A 23,021-nucleotide genomic window follows, 5' to 3' on the forward strand; every position below is an offset into this window, starting at 1 on the left:
TGAGAGTTATTGTTGGTTAAAAATCAATGGGAAACAATGCACAAAACCAGGCAAATCAGTTTAGATATGCAAGAGGAAAGGTACATCCAACTCTTCTGTCCTATATCACACCCACTTGCCCTACTTTTGACCCTAACTGTTGCCATGGAAACCAGCTGCATCATATATTTCCTCCTTTCTGCTTCTCTGATTTTCCTACTTAGCAGTGTGGGACATCTTCAGGAACTTACCAAGCCATTCTAATGAATACATAATTCTGAAAGTAAGAACTAAGGATTGTCTATAGACAATTCTTGACCAGTGGAGGTTAGAAGCTAATAACTGCTTCCTTTCTGGGTCCCTCCTTTTTCATATATCTGCAGTGTTCCTTGCATTGATTTTTCCTTTCTTCCCATTTTATTCTTTCCAGTTCCCAACCATTTCTTGATTTATTTCTGTAAATGAATGACCTGCATGCAAACTTTTATCTCTGGCTCTGTTTTCTAGAGAAAAATGCAAGCTAAGATAGAAGGTATCTGCAAACACCAGCTTCAAAGCCACTCACTCATTTATTTTTCCTGGTACTCAGTAGTCACACTTTCTTCTAGTAGCCATATCCTAATTTACCCCTTTCTGACTCAGTCCATGTGGTGCTAGTGTTCATCTGATTCCATCTGTGACTCTCTGTAACTCAGTCACAGACTGAGTTTGAGGGTAAACATGTGACCAGATGCTTTGAGACTTCTGCCAGGAATAGAACCCTTGTTTTGTGCATGGGACCTGTCCCCCAACAGGCAGAGAAGTCCATTGTGCCAGTCCTCATGTAGCCATGTGTGACTTGATATTATGGAAAGCATAGCTAAATAAAGAGGGAAAAAGCCAAGTCCTAATCATAGTATTTGAATCCTGAATCCATCTAAGCCAGATCTAGCTCTGAACTTTTAATTTGTGTAAGCTCAGAATTGTCTTTTGTCAATTTGCAATCAAAGTGTCTCAATCATTCTCCAAATCTTCAGGATGTCACAGTTGAAGCCTTTGCCTGAACTAGCAGACATCAGGACACATCTCATTCCCATCACGCAAATATCTTCCCAAGAAAATTAAAGAAAACTACCATGGAGAGGTAGATTATTTTCCTCCATGCCCACCTGTCCAATCAGACTGAAACATTCTGCGTGAAATAATTTGTGGCACGGTTTCAATCTGTCCTCCTAGAGAAGCGGCAGATTCTTAATATCTTTGCTAATGAGATCATGGAAGCTGTGGCTAACATGGAATCAGTTCTGCCTTGATGAAAGGGGTGGGTAGCTGTGTGGTGATGGCTTGGTGTGACTCACCTCTGGGGCCCTAGCATCTTCTTTCACTTTCTAGAATTGCTGTTCTGAGGAAATTTTCTGTACTAGGCTGTGCACTAAATCTACATTAAGGTAATGCATTTGCAAGCATTACTGGTGGTGGCTTGAAAAGTCTGGGTTCTACATTCTATCATACTTTGCCCTCTGATTTTCTCTTCCTTATTTATGTTTATTTTGTTATGGAAACTCATGGCCTTCTTCCTGACTCTGGTTTACAGTGTCTTTTGCAAAGCTGTATCTTCTGGGAAAGAGAACTCAGATTTAAAGGCATTTTAGTAGAGCTCTATTCCTTGTGGGGATAGTGTCTCACTGTCCTCCTTCCTAAATATGCTTGTGCATTTCTAACCTACTTGAGGCTGTAATGTAGTTAAAGGTTCTCTTGCAAGTCTGGACATAGACTGACCTAGAATGTCTCAGAGGGAACTGACCTAGAACATCTCTAGAACATGCCTGGTTTTCAAACGGCCTTAAACTCCACATCAAATATCTCTGCCTCCTTATAAGATCAGTAAACAGATAAGTTAATCTTAGTCTGTTATCTATTTTCAAAGCCTCTTTCTTCATAGACCGAAGAATTTTATAACCTTCTTAGTTTTCTGAGGTATAGAACGCTTAAGAAGAGGTATTCAGAGTTTTTGGGATAAGTGGAAGAGTCTGGGGCAGACTCCTGGACACATATCCTGAAATGAAAGGAGATGACAGACCAAAGAAGGGTTTTGGTTATACTGTAGTCTTTCTGAAGAATGCCCTTTTCTCTGGGGACCAGATCAACCAGTATCTATTCAGTCATGTCCTCATTGCTGTTTCTATGTTTTGAGGACAGTGCTTTTCTTTGAGAAATATTTCTTTATCTCTGACATCAAGGTTTCCATTGTAGCTGTCCAATGGCTCTGAAGCTCGGTCTTCAGGACTGAGTGTACTTGCATGTCTTTTAGTTATTGGCTAATTTCTACTTCTAGGTAGAGAAAGATGATGTGGTTAGTTATGTAGTTCTTAAGTAAAGTTATAGCTGTAACCACCTTGCTCTTGCCTTTTGGTGTAATTTCAGTAATCTACTTTTGGGTCAAGAGGAATGGGGGGATGTCTAGTTCCCAGGTTGACTTGAATAGGCTCGGTGCTTCAATCAGGCTCTCTCAGGCACATTGACCAGGGTCATAAACAGATTCCTACTTTAGTTAGAACTGTCTTTAAGGCCTCCAGTTAGGATATATTAAGACCTCTTACACCTTTTCTTTCTATAAACAAAGAATTGCACAAATGATTGCAAAAGCACTTTTTACCAGCACCATCACCCATCCCTTAAACATTGAAGATTTATAAATCAATTGTCTGGGGAGTATTTTTAGGGGTTTCCGAGACAATTTGGTGTCTAATTGTGATGTTCATCACCACAGCTTCCATGGACTTCTCTTAGTCATTTTGTGCATACTTCAACGTTGATTGTGAAATATCAGTGAACACTTGTCCTGTTCCAGGTACAGTTCTCAGCACTGAATGACAAAATAAAGAAGTCTAAGAAAGGGCTCCTTATTTCAACACATTTTGATTGGGAAGTTTGTACTAAACATACAAAATTAAACAACAATGTATGTTTGAAGGAATGCAAGACCACAGTCCCTGAGATGTTCCATAGCAACTTGTGACTTCTAATTGGGTTTACTCAATCTAATGAATTTTTCCAAGGAAGTAAATGTATCCATTGGTGTTTTATATAACCATAATAATTATCATCACCCAAAGACAGATGCAAATTTTATGTCTGGTGATTTATTTTGCAGCTAAAGCATAGAAACAAAGATGTTCTTGATATTTTATTTACTTAAACTAATAGTCAATGGAACTAGATTGGATATTTTTATAGCCTAGAACAGTTTTGAGTCACTGAGTCATTTAGAGCCCACTGTACATGTCTTAAGAAGTCAAAGAAGCAATGTGTTATGGCAAAAAATGTTTTGGAGTCAGACAGGACTAGACTTACATCTGAAGCTTATCTTGAACAACTGTGTGATCTTGACAATTTATTTCATCTCTCTAATGTTCTGTCTACTCACTGAGAAAGCAGAGACAATAATGTCTTTCTTGTAGAGAGTTATAGAGGAAAAGATTTTCTGTACATATGCCTAACACAATATGCAAAGTTAATAGGTACCTCATAAATAGTAGCCTTAAGACTGATGTAACGTACAACTCTGAGTTGCCTCTTATTAGGTCATTCTGTATCTTCATGTGGAATGAGACGTGTAGAGGAGGTAATTCTGGGCACTATTTTGACTGAGTTTGTGTACTTTTTAGTGACAAATATCTAACAATAAGAATTTAAGATACTGGTCTCAATAAAAATTTAAAAAATCTAGAATTTGTTTTTATTAGTGGACAATTGACAATTCATAATCAGTAAAGGCATACATATATATATATCTTTTACAAATAAGATCAATGATGTCCTTCAAGATGAAAACTATAATACAATTGATGTTGATTGTTGTGTTGCTTTATCTGAATAAAATTAGTTTGGCCAGACACTGATGGCTTACGCCTGTAATCCTAGCTGCTCAGGAGGCAGAGATCAAGAGGATTGTGGTTTGAAGTCAGCTTGGGCAAATAGTTCACGAGACCCTATCTTGAAAAAATCCACCACAAAAAAGGGCTGGTGGAGTGGCTCAAGGTGTAGGCCCTGAGTTCAAACCCCAGTACCACAAAAAATAAAATTAGTTTGGTCACAGAAAAACTTGTCTGAATCAAAACAGGTGGGTAACACAAAAGCATTTAGAAAAAGCGAAGGTTTAAACTCCTTGTGGTCAGGGCCAGAGGTATTTATGTCACACAAGACAGACAAACTTAACTTGTAAAGGGAGTTGTTAGGAACTAAATTGTGCCTTCCCCAACTTTGTATGTTGAAGTCCTAATCTCCAGTAACTCAGAATATGGCTGTCTTTGGAGAGAGGGTCTTTAGAGGTCATTAAGGTTAAAAGGAAGACACATGGGTGGACCCTAACTCAATATGAATGGTATATTTATAAGAAGAAAATTATAACACAGACAAATACAGTGGGAAAAGCCATGTGAAGACTCAGGGAGAAAGCCCTGAACATTCACCTGAAAGCCCAGGAGAGAGGTCTGAGAAGAAACCAACCTTGCTAACACCTGGATTTCAGAGTTTTGGCCTCTAGAAATGAGAAGTGTTGGTTAAGTCACCCAGTCTTGTACTACTTTGTTAATAGCAATCCTAATAAACTACCACACACACAAAGGGAGTCTTAAAGAATCGAGAGCTTCTAACTTGGGGCAACATCATTCCATTTAGATTGAGCCACTATTTTTCTTCGAACAAAAAGAATGAAATGAAACTTGGGTATTTCTCCCTAAACCAGTTACTTTTGTTCATTGGTGCACCACGCCCAGAATGTGATATTAAATGCAAAAGTCGAGAAATGAGTAAAACTGGGTTTCAACTGAAGTCATTTAAATGTGTGAAAAAAAATCAGCTTGAGTAGCTGAGAGAAAGAGAATTTGCTATTAAAATAAAGTTTGAAACTCTTAGCATTCACAATTTGGATTATAAACAACCATATAAAATATGATTATTTTGAGGTGAGTAGCTAGGAAGATCTGAATTTGGATCTAAACTCCAACACACAGAATGGTATAGTGTTGGTCAAGTGGCTTTATCTCCCTGAGTCTGTTTTCTCATTTTAAAAAGATGCTTCATGTGGTTGTTATAAGGACTAAATGAGTAAATTATTGGTTACTGTATATATTAGCTATCATCATTATTAATGTTAATGCTAAAATATTAAATTGTTTAAGCAGCAATATGCTGCAGGGAAATTGGAAGAACCCATACTCACCTTGTAATAGTTTGCACAAAGGACACCAAATGCCATGGATGTGGTGTGATTTTCAGTTTTAGTTACTGAGATGCTGATGTGAAGCCCCCTGGTCTCACATGCAATAGTGATTAATTTCCTTATAATGAAATATTCTCAGTGCTTGAAAGACTAACTAAGGGGTATGAACACTTCTTTGGGACAGGGTGGGCTGTGGTTAATTGAAGTATTCTTTATTGATTCTTTGGAATTATGGGTGGTTTTCTAGATGCCTATATATGTCTGTTAGAGGAAATAGGTTAGGGTTAGTGACTTATTTTTAGATCTCACATGCCCCTTTGCTTGTCTCTATCTGTTATTGTAATTCCAGAGCTTCCTTGGTTACCATTGCTTCACTAGCTTCCTTTACACTTTGTGGTAAACCAGTTGATCATTGAGGCAGAACAGAACAAAGCATGCAAAGGTAATGGCTAAGAAATTGATTTCTTTCATAAACTTTAAAGAAGGGGCAGTGACTTAAGCCTAGGCTAACACATGTTACCCAGGACCTCTTAAAATAGGAATGCTCTTTCCCTCTGAAGATGTGGGGATTAATGTTATGGGTCTGGGAGTTCCTGAAGTGAGTGCTTCTTGGGCCTCCCTAGGGTACAGCCTGGGCCCTTGCACTTTTCTGGGGGAGGGTGGGACCCTTAAGTTGCCATAGACATTTCTTCCTGCCACCTGCCATAGTGAGCTCCCAGAAAAGAGAGTAAGACAGATCCTAGAGGAGGAAAAGAAAAGAAATCAAGGTTCCCAAGCAACGAAACCTCATGAAGAAGCCCATGCAGTGCCATGTCAGGAGAACTGATTTTAGTAGGGGAAAATATCCTCTCCATAGCTCTAGATGGCATACCAGCACCCTTTGAGTCCATCAAGTCCTTGCTGAAGGGGATCCTACCTGGCTTGCTAAGTTAGTTTCTCTAGAAAATTGTTGGAAATATTATCAGAGCCTAAAATCATACATTTTTTCCCTTGCTTTCTCCGTCCAGAGTGGAAGGCCTCATAAAAACCTCCTTTGGTAGAAATTTTCATGGAGACTTTGAGGCTATTTCCAACTCAAAGTGATAAGAAGACACATTCTTCCTGGGAGTGCTGACTAGTGACCTATTCAAGTTTGAAGGAAAATAACGCAAAACAAGAAGAGAAACCTGGAAAGCAGTTCCAAAGGAGAGTTGGGGTGACAGTGGACAGCTAACGAGGAGCCAGACTGCAAGGGGAGAAGGCAGCATGAAAGGCCAGACCTATTTTGGGATACATACCCTGACTAACAACGTCATGGAGTCTGGAGGTGACAGCTGGCTGCTCAGTTCCTCAGTGAGTAAGCATCTGGAATAGCACTTTGATTTTATAAAGCTTAGTTTAGGGACATAGAACCTTAGGGAACTTGGAGAAGGGTGAGGAGAATGAGGAGTTGGAGGTGAGGACTCAGGGAATAGGATCAGAGGAAGGACTGAAGGAGCTAAACATGGGTAGCTAATAGAGGGGTGGCAATAATCTACTAGCTCCTGACACCTGGACAGCAAGCAGCATTTATAATAAGAGGTAGTATAGTCAGAAGACCAGACTTGGGAGTTGAAAGGATACAGGTGGTGTAAGAAAATGCTTTGATCAATTGTATTGGCTTATACAGCAAGGCTACTACCTCCCAAAGATCCAATATGTGTGTGTGTGTGTGTGTGTGTGTACCCCATTACTTGGAATATTTGAAAGGAGATTTTCAGTACTATGGTACTGTAAGTTTCTCTAGACTAGATACCATTGCAATACAAGGTGACCTAATTTAAAGAGCCCCAAGAATAGGGCCTATGTGAATATTTTTTAATTTCACTGCTTGATTAAAGTGAATAATACCCATGGTAATCTAACTTATAAACCTAGCAACCAGTATCTATATACAGCTTAAATCCGGGTTTTTAGAGCTCAAGGACTTGGCAAATTAATCTCAAAATTCTTCTCTAAAATTTAGACTTCTTTGGAAAGATTTTGATTTGATTACTGTGGCCCATTCTGTGACAAGAAAAAAGTGAGCAGTTGAGAGGTTCAGCCCTTGTATAGAAGAAGCATTGTCTTTCATGGTGTGGGCCTAGTGACCCAGAGAGTGCAGTAGAAGGCAAGGACTATTCTCTGATAAAGAACTCATCAATGAATAAGTGTCTCCTAGAAGATGCTAGCACCCATGACTCTTGTTATAGGTTACTGGAGACCTGGTTAAATGATTGGAAATCCATGGAAAAAGGTACATATCCATACAAGCATGGATTTTGATTCAGATGGAAGCAAATCTTCCCTTCATTAATTCTAGTTACCAAAAAAATCTCGCTGTGAGACTTGGAGGACAACTGAGAAAAGCCTTTGGACTTGAATCTATACAAGCCGTCTCAGACATTGGGGGCCCATGAGGGGCCAAGCATTTTTGCTGTCTATTTTTATTTATAAATAAGTCCTACCTCCCAGGTGCTGGAAAGCTAATCCAGGCTGACATTTCCTTGCTTGGCTGCCTTGGCTCTGAGTGGCCTCTGTTACTGCTGTTAATGGTAAACCCTATGCTCTTAAAGAGCTTTCCTATTGGCTATGCCAGTCCCAGGGCAAACACTGGTAGGAAAGATCAAGTTGGGGTTAGGCTGGAGGAAAACAGAAACAATAAAGAAGTGGGGACAGAGATGCACCAAGAGAAGAAAAGCCAAGAACTTCTTGACTGAAATTAACCTTAACTGACTTTGAGACTTTGTTTGATACATTCTTCCAGTGGTTGGTTCTAAAGTCCACATAATAAAGAATGACAGAGGTTGGCAGTACCCATGGGTATAAAGTGATTCTGATTTACAGATGATCTGGGCTCTGTGAGAAGGAATCTAAGTGATGATGTCTTTGGGCAGACTTCTCTGGCTCTCTGATGTAAGCAAATATAAAAACAGTCCCTTTAAAAAGGAGTAATATATAACTTTTGGTTAGGCTTTTCTCTTCGTTTTCCAGTACACTGCATATTTTTAGGAGAAATTCCAATCAATTGTGGTGTTTTTGGTCTTGCTTCTTTGTCCTATTGTGATAAGTATCAAGCAAAGACGGCCATGCCCCAAACATTCCAGGAATAAAATCTTTATTATTGAAATTCTGGGGAAACAGAATTTACGCTTAACTCCTAGTTAAATATAAAGTCCCTTTTGCTTTACCCTTGGCGTTGAGACTCTTTCTAAAATGTCCACAATTGCTTTCATGTCTATGTACAGTCCATGGGCTTGATCCATTCTTGTTCTGATGATTCGGCATCATGCAGCCTTTCAGTTCTACAAATGTTTTATTGTAAGGATTAAGGGTGCAGAAGGCCGAAAAAAGACCTAAGCCTTTATCTAATTGTGTTTGAATCCTGAGACAGAGTGGAGTTCTTGGCTCAGTTCTAAATATCTACAGCCTCCAACCCCAAATGTTGCTACTTTCTTAGCAGGTCCAGAATTAATCCTTTGCTTTTGTGTTACTTCCTTCTAGGATTGTTGCAAAGCCCTGATACTGAGGTTTATAGAAGAGTCATGTCTACAGACAAGGCAAAGTTTTCAAAGACCTGATCTCTTGGAGCATGACTGGGTGCTGCCTGGCTTTCAGGCCCAAGGTCACATGCTCTTGGGTTTCTGCTCTAACATACAAGAAAACTGGGATTGGCCATGAAGCACATGGGGACTCCTAGTTCCTTTCCAGCACAGGCAGCTGCTAAAGTGCAAATGTATTCGGCTATGTGGGGTAGAGGAGTCACGCTGCAGTCTGTCTTGGTACTCTCTTTGAGTTCAAGGAAAAGTACCAGGCTAGAAGACATAAATAACCCATCCAAAAGCAGCTTACAAAATCCACCTCTCTTTCACCCTTTCCATCCTGGTTTGGCAGAGTGATGGCAATGTGATCCTGGGAAGGACAAGAACATGGTAGTAGGTCAGGGTTCCTATTTGCCTTGGCTGCTTTTTCTTGTTGTGACAACCAGCAGAGAACCCACTGCATTCAAACTTCTGCATGACTTCCTTCAGCTACAGGGCTTACCACATTTATGAGGTAAATGGCCACATAAATTACAGCTGGGTCAAGGACAAGAGGATTTAGCTAAGGGAGTCCTGTGGTTCCTAGCTTGTCATGAATGATGTATAGAATGAGGTAATGCAACCAAAATTAAGTGAGAGCTGCAGAGTCTCTTTTCACACAGCTGGAGCAGGAGCTTTTTGATGACTATACGATTTTAAAAAATGTCCTGAAGCACCAGAAGGCCTGAGTTCTGGAATCACATTACTTTGCAACTGTGTGTTGCAGGCCTATCTGGCCTTCAAGGAAGGAGGATCTTCTCTACAGGGAGACTGATTCAGAGATTTTGACATTGGGAGATTTGGAAAAGCCTGTCCTTCAATAGTTTTTCCCTTTCTATTTGTAATATTTGCTTTCTAGGCTAGAGAATCAGAAAACTTGGGGAATGGAAATGTAATTAGAAAGGATAAGAAATGAAAAACTGAAATGGAGTTGATGTCTAGAGAGAGTGGATTGGCTAAAGCAGAGTATGTAAAAAGAGTAGCTCCTATGGTCCACATAGAAATGGGACTTATACCTGCCTAAACTTTCCTGTACTTGAGGTTGTATTTCTGATGTCACTGTAACAGTGACCCTAGAAATTAGGATTCCTTTAGGAAATTCTGTGCTGGGGATAAAGTGGGGCCACCAGCAAGAGCTAGAAGACTCATCTTCCAGAGGAAGACTATTTGCCCATATTTCCTGGCTTTTGTTTCCTCTTTTCTGTATGTTGTAACACTGCTATAGGCAAGGTAGAAATAGATTATAAATTTCTCTCCTCCAAATCTTGGCCAAAACTATAAATAAATTCATTTCTCTATAAATTATGTCATCTTAATGCAAGTAAGTGTTTAGACCCATAGCCAGACAGGCTTTATGGCTGACAGAGGAGCGTGGGATGGGGTTTCTGATAAAATTACCAGGGATTCTCTTTTCTGGCCCATGGACTTCTGTTCTGATGATTGGACCCTTGTTCTGGCTACATAGTCGTGGGCCTTATCTGCCTCATAAAGACATAAAATAGGGAATTTAAAATACAAGAAAAGAGCAAACTATTTGTAAAAATAATAAAAGAAAAGGCATACTTGAAAAGAACTAACTAGAACAATTAGAACTTCTAGAATGGAATGCAATTGAAGTGAGAATTAGTACTGGAAAGTAGATCTTAAAAAAGTATTCAGAAACTAGCATTGAGAGAGTATTCAGGAAATATGTAACACAGGTGAAAGTGCATGGAGAATAGAATTAAAAGGCTTATATGTGTTAATTATAATTCCTGAAGGAAAGAATAAAGAGAGTAAAATTTCCAGAATTAAGAGTAAACCTAAGTCTTTACATTTGGGATGCACAACAAATCCCAAGCAGGTTAAGCAAGAAGAAATACACTAGACTTACTGAAATGAAATTTTAGAACTCAAAGACTAAGAAGAAATCTTATAAACCACATAAAAGGAGCAGTAGATTACTTATAAAAACTGACAATAGACTTTTCAATAGCAAAAACAAGGATATTTTCAAAGTGCTAAGATAAAATTTGGTTATTACACACACTTTCTTGAATGCTAATTTGGCTGAACATAGAATTTTTTTGGCATATTAAGTCCAAAAAATAGGAGTGAGATGCAAGAAGAAATATAAATTAGGACTGACTCTATAAAATAACAGTGTCAATAGTGAAATGATTGAGAAGTAAAAGACAAAGGAAAATTAAAAGCTGTTTCAAACAAGAAGGGACTGATTAGATTTAAAGTGTTCTTAGTTCATGTTTTAGAGGATGATTGACATTCTCTTGACTAACTTTTGATTTTGTTAAGGTAAATATGCATATACACATGTGTAACCATGACAGAAAATTAGATACACTTGGTACTAGAAGCAAAAAAAAATCAGTATGAAAAAGAAACTTGTAATAATCACTAATAAACATAGAGCCAAAAATCATAAATAAAATATTTGCAAGCTAGAATCTGGTTCTATCTTTGGTTTATAAATGTGTATTTGCATGGTGTGTATGTGTGTGTGTGTGTGTGTGTGTGTGTATGTTGTATAACTAAGTAGGGCTTACTAAGTAATATAAAGATGGTTTACCAGCAGAACCAATATAATTTTGAATATTAATTAAAGAAGAAATAAAAATCAAAAAAGGACGTGAAAAATTCAACACATTTTCATAATAAAATTTTATCAAAACAGAAAAGAAGGGAATATTTGATGAAGGATATCTACCAAAACTTAGGAGCAAATATTATACTCTATGGTGTTCCCATCAAAGAGGAAGAAGGCAAGAATGCCTGTCATCATGACATCTAGTCAATAATGCACTAATACCTCTAGTGCACTGATGGTATTAGAAAGAAAAAAAAAAAAGAAAGATATAAGGATTGGAAAAGGAGAAATCCATTTTATGACTTTTAGACAATTTGTTTATTCAAGAGAAACTGTTAAATAACTCTAGTCTTAGGATTGTTAGATAAAAGCTTGTAGTAAGTTGTGTTTCATCAGAATCAGACTCTGAGACAGATTAGGGCAGAGTTTGTTTGATAGTGCGCTTGATACAACACTTGTGAAAACAAAGGGACTAAGAAGGATCGGGCTGAGGCAAATGTTGAGCTATGATGCAGACCTAAGAGAGGCCCTAGAAAACCCCATGGGAACATCTGAAGGTGGCAAGTGCCTTCAGAATTGTCCCATGTTGAAGTTAGGAGGGTGATTTGCCCATGTTGACCAGTCACTGAATGTGAGATGTCCTGTGCTCTTTAAGGGGAGGGTGCTTTGGAAAGTGATTAGGTTTAATCCTGTAGGTAGAGCGCCAAGATTGAGTACTGGTCACTTTATAAGAAAAGGCAGAGAGGACATAGGTAAACAGGTGCACCCCCTGTCAATTACCATATAATGCCCTGCACCTCCCTGGAACTTGATGGCAAGAATGTGACCACCTGATGGGGTCCCTTGACCTTGGACTAGAACCATGAGCCAATATAAACCTTTTTTCTTTATAAATTACCCAGTCTGTGGCATTCTGTTATTGGTAACAGAAAATGGACTTATACAATAAGTAAACCTAAGAATAGGTAAAGGATAAAAAAAGGCAATTCACAGAAAATGAAACATGTTTGGCTGACAAGCTTTTGAAAAGTTTAAAACTTTTTATAACTAATCTCTCCATTGGTCAGGCAGGGAAAAGTTAATTAAAGCCACAATAAAATAATTTTTTTTATGTCTGGCAGGTTTGCAAAAATGGAACAGTCTGCCAATTCCAAGTGTTAGGGAGGATTTGGGGCAAGGAAATACATTTTGGTGGTAGGGGTTTAAATGGGAACAATTATTTTGGAAAGCAATTTGGTAATCTCAATTAAAATCTGAAATAAGTTTAACTTTCACTTGAGCATTTCTCTATGGTCCTAGAGAAATGCTTTCACATGTGGATAAGAGTGTTTGATGTAGTATCATTTGTAATGAATAGAAATTGGAAACAGCCTAAATTTTCATTCTCTGGAGAATATATAAATTGAAGTATTTTCATACAAGGACATATGCCGAAGTTAAAGTGATCTAGATTGTATGACTCAATATGAATGGACTTTTTTGAAAACAAAATATTGAACCAGAAAACTCCAGATCAAGCTGTAGAATGATTTTATGTTTGTTTATGAATATATGTACATTATATGTGAAATATTATATATATACAAAAACACAAATGGAAGTGGAAAATATCAAATCAAAAATAATAATTCCTCCTGTAGAGGGGAGCAGAAAATGAGATTTGAAGGATAAAGTATGTGGAACTTTAAAAAATATATCATATCTGTAATTTTTTTTCCCTTTAAAAAGCCCTGGGACTGAAGGTATGGCTCAGTTGGTAGGGCACCTGCCTAGCATCCTGACCAATCGAACAATTTTACACAGACCATGACATTCAACCTGATAAACTCCATCTCAGATGGTATGGTGACAATGGAAGAGGATAACAAGGTAAATATGAGTAATGTACTGAGTATAGAATCAGAAGCCATTGCGTACTGCTTCTTCTCTGAGGACTGCAGGGGAAAAATGTGGGTTCAGGAAAAAACTTGGCTTAAGATCCTCAAAGATGCTACCAATGTGGGGAGCACCTGGTCCAAGCTCCACTCTTCTCTGCTCTCAGATAAGGCTCCTTATTACCCACATGACACATTTCCCCAACCTGGCATCTCTGTGGGGATTATTAGCATTATGCTCGAGGTGTTCTGGTTAAGAAGCTATGAAGTCACAATCTACCAGGTCATCCTGGTACAGAAAGAGCATGGAGTAGCACAATTGACAACACCCCCCGTGTGTTCAGTGGAACGGAAATATTGGGCTAGGCAGGGAATGGTTGGTGATCAGAGACACTTAAGAAGAATCCTGGAGAGTTAGTGTTGAAAAGGACCTTGGAGATCTTCGAGTTAAGCTATCTTATGTGTGTGTCCAAACTTTTTATTGAAAAGTAGGTAAAACATGCAATCATAAAATAGTTCTGGCTAAAGCAATTTAGGGCACCCCAAAGATGAGGCCTTTGTGCCCCCTCCACACTTCTCCTTCCTTCCAGCTCAGGTCAAAAACACTGGTTCACATCTAAGTCCTTTATCTGAGAGGTGACGACATTGCCATGCACAGGAAAGATGGAATCTGCTCAAGGTCACACTTGACTGGTGGAGATATTGCCTTCCCCCGTCAGGGCTCTTTCTACCACACCTTCAAGTAGTCTCTGGAATTTCTCAGAATTGAGTCAACATAAAGAGACTATATTGATTTTTCTTCTTCATTAATGTATTCATTTTGTGTATTCTATGTTTTTAAAAAGATAATTTTGAGTGTTTCATTATCAAGCCATGAGATCATTATTATGCCATATTATAACTTTTCACTTCACTGAGCTCCATGTGAAAATCAGAGTTAATTCTGAAGTGCTAGAATGACGGAAGAGGGAAAAGGGATGCGGTCTAATTCCATGTGAGGGAGGCAGGAAGTACATGGTAAGTAATGGAAGGGAAAGGAACAGGATTGGTCCACTCTGCCCATGGAGCCCTATGCAGCCCATTGGAAACCTCACTCACTGGATAAGAACTTGGATTTCAAGCTGCACTTTTAAAATGCCACCATTGTCCCTCCAGTTAAAACCAATTGATCACTTTTACCACAAAGTGAGTATTAAGAGTGCTTCTTGAGCACTTTCTACATGGTGGGCACTGTGCTAAGTGTTTCACATGCATTATCCTATATAACCCACAAAATGATGGTGGGAGGAAAATACAACTAAAATAGTATTTTATTTACAAAAAGCTAAAGGGAAGTTTCTAGAGGTTATGTATTGCATTCAAAGGCATACAGCTTTAAATGGTACAAGATTTGAGTTCATATCCTTATCAGCTATTCTATCCTACAATGGACGCTTAGTCCAGTACCCAACCTCTACCCGAATGAAGGATGGCTGTTTTATTGAATGCATGGAAGAAGGAGTAATTACTGACAGAGCAGGCTTGCCTTTCGATTTTACAGCCTGGCTTAAGTTCTTGCAGTATAGATTTTGATTAGAGATTCCCAGGGATAAATACAATATAAAAGAAAGAGACCCATCTAATTACATCCAATTGACATAAGCCAAAAACTTCACTCAAAGTATAAGATTTGCTTTCAAATGACAGGATGATTTCTGAGGGAGCTATATGCTGTCACCTTCATTTCCTATTGGCTTTGTAGACTTAATTCTTCAAGCCAGTTTTATAGTGAGAAAAGACTGTTAAAGACATTTTACTAATATGAAGTTAATTACTTCCTATTCATTTCGGAGAAAGGTAAACTAGATATTTGAAATAATTAGGTAACTTTACAAAATCTGTTTTTGAAAATGATGTGATCTTCATATCATTTAAATTTATTTTCAGGGGGAATTCCAAGATGGCGGCTAGAGCCAGCGCAGAGAATCTCCACTTCACATTAAACGGAGAACCCAGGAGGCCCCCCGGGGCCGCCAGTGGCCGGCGCCCATACGGCTTGGGAAGACGCGGACCAGGTGAGCTTCGCGGTACCGCAGTTCCCCCACAGACAAGCCTGGGCCAGAGCAGCATAGCCCCCTGGACAGACTGACCTCCACCCGGGAAAAAAAGAGAAACTGAGTACTAAGCAATAAGAAAAGTTAAGACACGCTGGAAAGAGGGTGGGGCGCCCTGAGCGCTGAAGATTGGGGGAAGGGACTCCTTCCCGGGACTGTAAATAAACGAGCCGGGCGGGCCGGAGAGGCTCTGGCGGGAGCGGGGCGCGCCCAGCAACCAGGAGCGGGGACGCTTGTGAGAGGAGGGAAGACCCACTTCCCACGTGAACTGTAAATAAACACGCAGGCCTGACAACGCGGGGCAGTGGCACCTTTCCCAGTGCTTGGAAAGGGGAAAGGCTGTAGCAGAGGCCGCCGCACAGGAGAACTCTGAGCAAACAAAGCCTGTGGGACCAGGTGAGTGCTAAGCTCACCCCAGAGATCTGCATAAATAACGCCTCCAGCTACAGGCTGAGAGCAGCAGGCAGGCAAACCACAGTTGCAGATACCACTCTCAGAACTGTCTCCAGACGCTTTTTTTTTCTTTTTCTCCCTACCTTTGATGAGAGAACAACCGAATTACACCTGCAAGCCGAAAAACTTACTGAAACTGTATTGCATTTGAACTGGGGACACTTGGTGGGGCTTTTTTTTTTTTTTTTCCTTCTGTGTGTGTGTGAGTGTAGTTTTGTTCTACTTTATGCATCCCCTTTGATGAGACAACTACAGAACAACATCTGAGGCACCAACTCCAGGACTGGAGATTGAGACGGACATCCAAATTATTAAGACTGAAATTGCATTGCATATAAACTTGGAAGTTTTTTGGTTTTTTGGTTTTTTTTTAATTTCCTATTTTCCATTTTATTTTAATTCATTTTTATAAATAGATATTACTTTCATATACTTATTTTTTATTTTTTTTATCTTTGATTTTCAATCCTCTCTCTTTCTCTCTATTGTCTGTTCAGCTTACTGTCGATTAGTACACTAACACTCCCTGTTTATACCTTTGAAACTCTCTTGTCTGATACCTTGTTCTGCTTTCTCCCTCTTGTCTGTATATTTGTTTTCCCCTTTTCTTTAACTTCTTGCTTTCCATCTCAGCTCACTCTTCCATTCTCAATATTACCATTGTTATTATTACAAGCTAGAAAATACTTAATTACACACAGTACAGGGACAGTAACAACACCAAGGACAATGACAGGAAGACAGAAAAAACAAGGAAACCAGTTTCCCCACAGCAAAAAATTAGTACAGGAACCAGAGGGGAATGAAGAGAACAGAAACTCAGAGCCAGACTCCAACAAAATGAAGATAAACTATGCCAAAGGACCCAATGAAGCCTATAAGAATAATTTAAAAGAAGACATACTACAAGTACTCAATGAGAATTTTATAGAGATGATACTGGATAGGGTCAACCAAAATGTACAGAAGACACTCAAGAAATTCCAAGACAATAAAAATAGAGAATTTGAAAAAGCAAAAGCAGAAATAAAGGAAACCATAGATGCACTGTATAAACACCAAAGTGAAAGAGAGAACACAATGAATAAATGGATAAATGAACTCAGGACAAAAATAGACAACAATAAAGAAGAAAACAGCCAGGATATGGAAAACCTCAGAAAAAAGAACAAAACAGAACTGCAAAACAAAACGGAAGGCCAATCCAGCAGAATAGAACAAACAGAAGACAGAATCTCAGAACTTGAAGATGAAATGGTAATTAAAGGAAAAACCGAAGAACTATTAATTAAACAACTCAAGACCTGTGAAAAGAAAATGCAAGAACTCACCGACTCCATCAAAAGACCAAACTTGAGAATCATGGGCATCGAAGAAGGAGAAGAGGTGCAAGCGAAGGGAATGCGTAATATATTCAACAAAATAATAACGGAAAATTTCCCAAATCTAGAGAAAGATATTCCCATACAAATGCAAGAAGCCTCCAGGACACCAAACAGACCAGATCAAAATAGAACTACTCCACGACATATCATCATTAAAACAACAAGTTCAGAAACTAAGGAAAGAATATTGAAGGCTGCAAGAGAGAAAAAACAAGTAACATACAAAGGTAAACCCATCAAAATCACAGCAGACTTCTCAACAGAAACATTAAAAGCAAGAAGAGTGTGGGGTGAGATCTTCCGGGCACTGAATGAAAATAACTTCAACCCCAGGATACTCTACCCAGCAAAGCTATCATTCAAAATAGATGGAGCAATAAAAGTCTTCCATGATAAGCAGAAACTAAAACAATATGTGACCACAAAGCCACCATTACAAAAGATTCTGCAAGGGATCCTGCACACAGAAAGTGACACCCAACTTAACCATGAAAAGGCAGGCAGCACCAAACCACAGGATAAGAAAAAGCAAGACAGTAGAGAGTAACATCAAGTTAGGTACACACAATCAAACCTTCAAACAACTAAGATAACTAAATGGCAGGAATCACCACATACCTATCAGTACTAACACTTAATGTTAATGGACTTAATTCACCCATCAAAAGACACCGTTTGACAAAATGGATTAAAAAAGAAGATCCAACAATTTGTTGCTTACAGGAGACTCATCTCACCGACAGAAATAAGCATATGCTTAGGATGAAAGGCTGGAAGAAGATTTACCAAGCCAATGGCCCCCGAAAACAAGCAGGAGTAGCAATACTTATCTCTGACAAAGTAGACTTCAAACCTACATTGATCAAACGAGACAAAGAAGGACATTCCATACTAATAAAAGGGGAAATAGACCAAAAGGAAATAATAATCATCAATCTGTACGCACCCAATGTCAACGCACCCAATTTCATCAAACATACCCTAAAAGACCTAAAAGCATATATAAACGCCAACACAGTGGTTGTGGGAGACTTTAACACTCCATTATCATCAATAGATAGGTCATCCAAACAAAAACTCAATAAAGAAATCCAAGATCTAAAATATGCAATAGATCAAGTGGACCTAGTAGATGTCTACAGAACATTTCATCCAACCTCTACACAATATACATTCTTCTCAGCAGCCCATGGAACCTTCTCCAAAATAGATCATATCCTAGGGCACAAAGCAAGCCTCAGCAAATATAAGAAAATAGAAATAATACCGTGCATACTATCTGACCACAATGCAGTAAAAGTAGAACTCAACAACAAAAGTAAAGACAAAAAACATGCAAACAGCTGGAAACTAAATAACTCATTACTTAATGAAGAATGGATCATCGATGCAATAAAAGAGGAAATTAAAAAGTTCCTAGAAGTCAATGAAAATGAAAACACAACCTACCGGAACCTATGGGACACAGCTAAGGCAGTCTTGAGAGGAAAGTTTATAGCCATGAGTGCATATATTAAAAAGATTGAAAGATCCCAAATCAATGACCTAACGATACATCTCAAACTCCTAGAAAAACAAGAACAAGCAAATCCCAAAACAAATAGAAGGAGAGAAATAATAAAAATAAGAGCTGAAATCAACGAAATAGAAACCAAAAAAACCATACAAAGAATTAATGAAACAAAAAGTTGGTTCTTTGAAAAAATAAACAAGATCGATAGACCCCTGGCAAACCTGACTAAAACGAGGAGAGAAAAAACCCAAATTAGTAGAATCAGGAATGCAAAAGGGGAGATAACAACAAACACCATGGAAGTCCAGGAAATCATCAGAGACTACTTTGAGAACATATATTCAAATAAATTTGAAAATCTAAAAGAAATGGACAGATTTCTAGATACATATGATCATCCAAAACTGAACCAAGAGGAAATTAATCACCTGAATAGACCTATAACACAAAATGAAATTGAAGCAGCAATCAAGAGTCTCCCCAAAAAGAAAAGTCCAGGACCTGATGGATTCTCTGCTGAATTCTATCAGACCTTTAAAGAAGAACTGATACCAACCCTCCTTAAACTGTTCCATGAAATAGAAAGGGAAGGAAAACTGCCAAACACATTTTATGAAGCCAGTATTACACTTATCCCAAAACCAGGCAAAGACACCTCCAAAAAGGAGAACTATAGGCCAATCTCCTTAATGAACATTGATGCAAAAATGCTCAACAAAATAATGGCAAATCGAATTTAGCAACACATCAAAAAGATTATCCACCACGACCAGGTAGGCTTCATCCCAGGGATGCAGGGGTGGTTCAACATACGAAAATCAATAAACGTAATAAACCACATTAACAGAAGCAAAGACAAAAACCACTTGATCATCTCAATACATGCAGAAAAAGCCTTTGATAAGATCCAACATCATTTCATGATAAAAGCTCTAAGAAAACTAGGAATAGAAGGAAAGTTCCTCAACATTATAAAAGCTATATATGACAAACCTACAGCCAGCATTATACTTAACGGAGAAAAATTAAAACCGTTCCCTCTAAAATCAGGAACCAGACAAGGATGCCCACTATCTCCACTCCTATTCAACATAGTACTGGAATTCCTAGCCAGAGCAATTAGGCAAGAAGAAGGAATAAAAGGAATACAAATAGGTAAAGAAACTGTCAAAATATCCCTATTTGCAGATGACATGATCCTATACCTTAAAGACCCAAAAAACTCTACTCAGAAGCTTCTAGACATCATCAATAGCTATAGCAAAGTAGCAGGATATAAAATTAACATAGAAAAATCATTAGCATTTCTATACACTAACAATGAGCAAACGGAAAAAGAATGTATGAAAACAATTCCATTTACAATAGCCTCAAAAAAAATCAAATACCTAGGTGTAAACCTAACAAAAGATGTGAAAGACCTCTACAAGGAAAACTATACACTTCTGAAGAAAGAGATTGAGGAAGACTATAGAAAGTGGAGAGATCTCCCATGCTCATGGATTGGTAGAATCAACATAGTAAAAATGTCGATACTCCCCAAAGTAATCTACATGTTTAATGCAATTCCCATCAAAATTCCAATGACATTCATTAAAGAGATTGAAAAATCTACTGTGAAATTTATATGGAAACACAAGAGGCCACGAATAGCCAAGGCAATACTCAGTCAAAAGAACAATGCAGGAGGTATCACAATACCTGACTTCAAACTATATTACAAAGCAATAACAATAAAAACAGCATGGTACTGGCACAAAAACAGACATGAAGACCAGTGGAACAGAACAGAGGATCCAGATATGAAGCCACACAACTATGAGCAACTTATCTTTGATAAAGGAGCTAAAAATATACAATGGAGAAATAGCAGCCTCTTCAACAAAAACTGCTGGGAAAACTGGTTAGCAGTCTGCAAAAAACTGAAACTAGATCCATGTATATCACCCTATACCAAGATTAACTCAAAATGGATGAAGGATCTTAATATCAGACCCCAAACTCTTAAGTTGATACAAGAAAGAGTAGGAAATACTCTGGAGTTAGTAGGTATAGGTAAGAACTTTCTCAATGAAACCCCAGCAGCACAGCAACTAAGAGATAGCATAGATAAATGGGACCTCATAAAACTAAAAAGCTTCTGTTCATCAAAAGAAATGGTCTCTAAACTGAAGAGAACACCCACAGAGTGGGAGAAAATATTTGCCAATTATACATCAGACAAAGGACTGATAACCAGAATATACAGGGAACTTAAAAAACTAAATTCTCCTAAAACTAATGAACCAATAAAGAAATGGGCATGTGAACTAAACAGAACTTTCTCAAAAGAAGAAATTCAAATGGCCAGAAAACACATGAAAAAATGCTCACCATCTCTAGCAATAAAGGAAATGCAAATTAAAACCACACTAAGATTCCACCTCACCCCTGTTAGAATAGCCATCATCAGCAACACCACCAACAACAGGTGTTGGCGAGGATGCGGGGAAAAAGGAACCCTTTTACACTGTTGGTGGGAATGTAGACTAGTACAACCACTCTGGAAAAAAATTTGGAGGCTACTTAAAAAGCTGGACATCGATCTACCATTTGATCCAGCAATACCACTCTTGGGGATATACCCAAAAGACTGTTACTCCAGAGGCACCTGCACATCCATGTTTATTGCGGCACTATTCACAATAGCCAAGTTATGGAAACAGCCAAGATGTCCCAGCACTGACGAATGGATTAAGAAAATGTGGTATCTATACACAATGGAATTTTATGCAGCCATGAAGAAGAACGAAATGTTATCATTCGCTGGTAAATGGATGGAATTGGAGAACATCATTCTGAGTGAGGTACCTGGCTCAAAAGACCAAAAATCGTATGTTCTCCCTCATATGTGGACATTAGATCAAGGGCAAACACAACAAGGGGATTGGACTATGAGCACATGATAAAAGCGAGAGCACACAAGGGAGGGGTGAGGATAGGTAAGACACCTAAAAAACTAGCTAGCATTTGTTGCCCTTAATGCAGAGAAACTAAAGCAGATACCTTAAAGCAACTGAGGCCAATAGGAAAAGGGGACCAGGAACTAGAGAAAAGGTTAGATCAAAAAGAATTAACCTAGAAGGTAACACCCACGCACAGGAAATCAATGTGAGTCAATGCCCTGTATAGCTATCCTTATCTCAACCAGCAAAACCCCTTGTTCCTTCCTATTATTGCTTATACTCTCTCTACAACAAAATTAGAGATAAGGGCAAAATAGTTTCTGCTGGGTATTGAGGGGGGGAGCGGGAGGGGGTGGAGTGGGTGGTAAGGGAGGGGGTGGGGGCAGGGGGGAGAAATGAACCAAGCCTTGTATGCACATATGAATAATAAAAGAAAAATGAAAAAAAAAATAAAAATAAAAAGAGTTTTCACACACAAAAAAAATAAATAAATAAATTTATTTTCAAGAAACAAAATATCAAATTCAAACTGGCTTAAACAATAGGGATAGTTTATTAGGTCATATAGCAGGCAATTCAGGAGGAGAGTAGGCTTTGTATTTGATTTGATGACTCAAAATATGTCCTCAATTTACTTCATCCTGCTGTCATAAGCTTCAGCTTCATTCCCAAGTTGGTTTCCTGGTGTTACAGAATGGCTGCCAGCAGCATTTGCACTATAGCCTACTTATTAACATCCAGTAGGGAAGGGAAAACCAGCTTGCTATTCTTCTTTCTTAAGAACCAGGAAGAACATTCCCAGAAGCCTCCCTTCCTATCTCCTTGGCCCAAATCAAGGATTGAATGACCATTTTCTAGTCCTTAGAAAAGAATTTGAGATCTCCCATCATGAACCAGTTCCTTCTCTTTGCGGTTGTTCCCCAGGCACCATTGCTTCTTCTCAGTAAGAGAAGCATAGAAGTTGCCTGAACCAGATGGATACCATGAGTCACTGACACACTCAAGAGTTGTGTATTAAATATCTGCCATCTGCTCAGAACCCGGAGATTTTAAAAGAAAAGTTACACATGAATCTTTTTTCCCATTAGGTGACAAAAATAACAAATTGTGGCTCTTACCCCTTCTACCATCCTCTCCCTACCCTTTGTTGTAAGCACTTAACAAAACCCCCTAACAGCCAGATGTGGAAACTGAGCTCCAATTGATGGCTCCAAACAAGGAAACAGCCAAATTCAGTGAACCATTTAGTTCTGAACCAATTATTTTTATTAAATAGAATCTTTTAGAAAAACAATCTTTCTTTTATGTAGACTAACTTCCCTTTATCAGGTGATAGATGACACAGACTTGACCTTTACCTCTTGAAGACACTGAGTATGAATTCCCATCACCCACAAACCATCAGTTTGAAGGC

General features: G+C 38.5%; 1 long non-coding RNA gene across 1 annotated transcript in view; it reads left to right on the forward strand.

Annotated features, from left to right (window-relative positions):
* Window positions 1-23,021, forward strand: part of LOC141424190 (uncharacterized) — a 401,269-nt gene that overhangs the window by 374,670 nt on the left and 3,578 nt on the right. The window contains exons 5-8 of the long non-coding RNA XR_012449157.1: window positions 5,532-5,624; window positions 6,190-6,514; window positions 13,073-13,213; window positions 15,145-15,272. This is a non-coding gene — a long non-coding RNA (uncharacterized lncRNA). The remainder of the gene's footprint in view (window positions 1-5,531; window positions 5,625-6,189; window positions 6,515-13,072; window positions 13,214-15,144; window positions 15,273-23,021) is intronic.

Source organism: Castor canadensis, chromosome 6 (genome assembly GCF_047511655.1).
Source record: "Castor canadensis chromosome 6, mCasCan1.hap1v2, whole genome shotgun sequence".
Classification (NCBI taxonomy): Eukaryota; Metazoa; Chordata; class Mammalia; order Rodentia; family Castoridae; genus Castor; species Castor canadensis.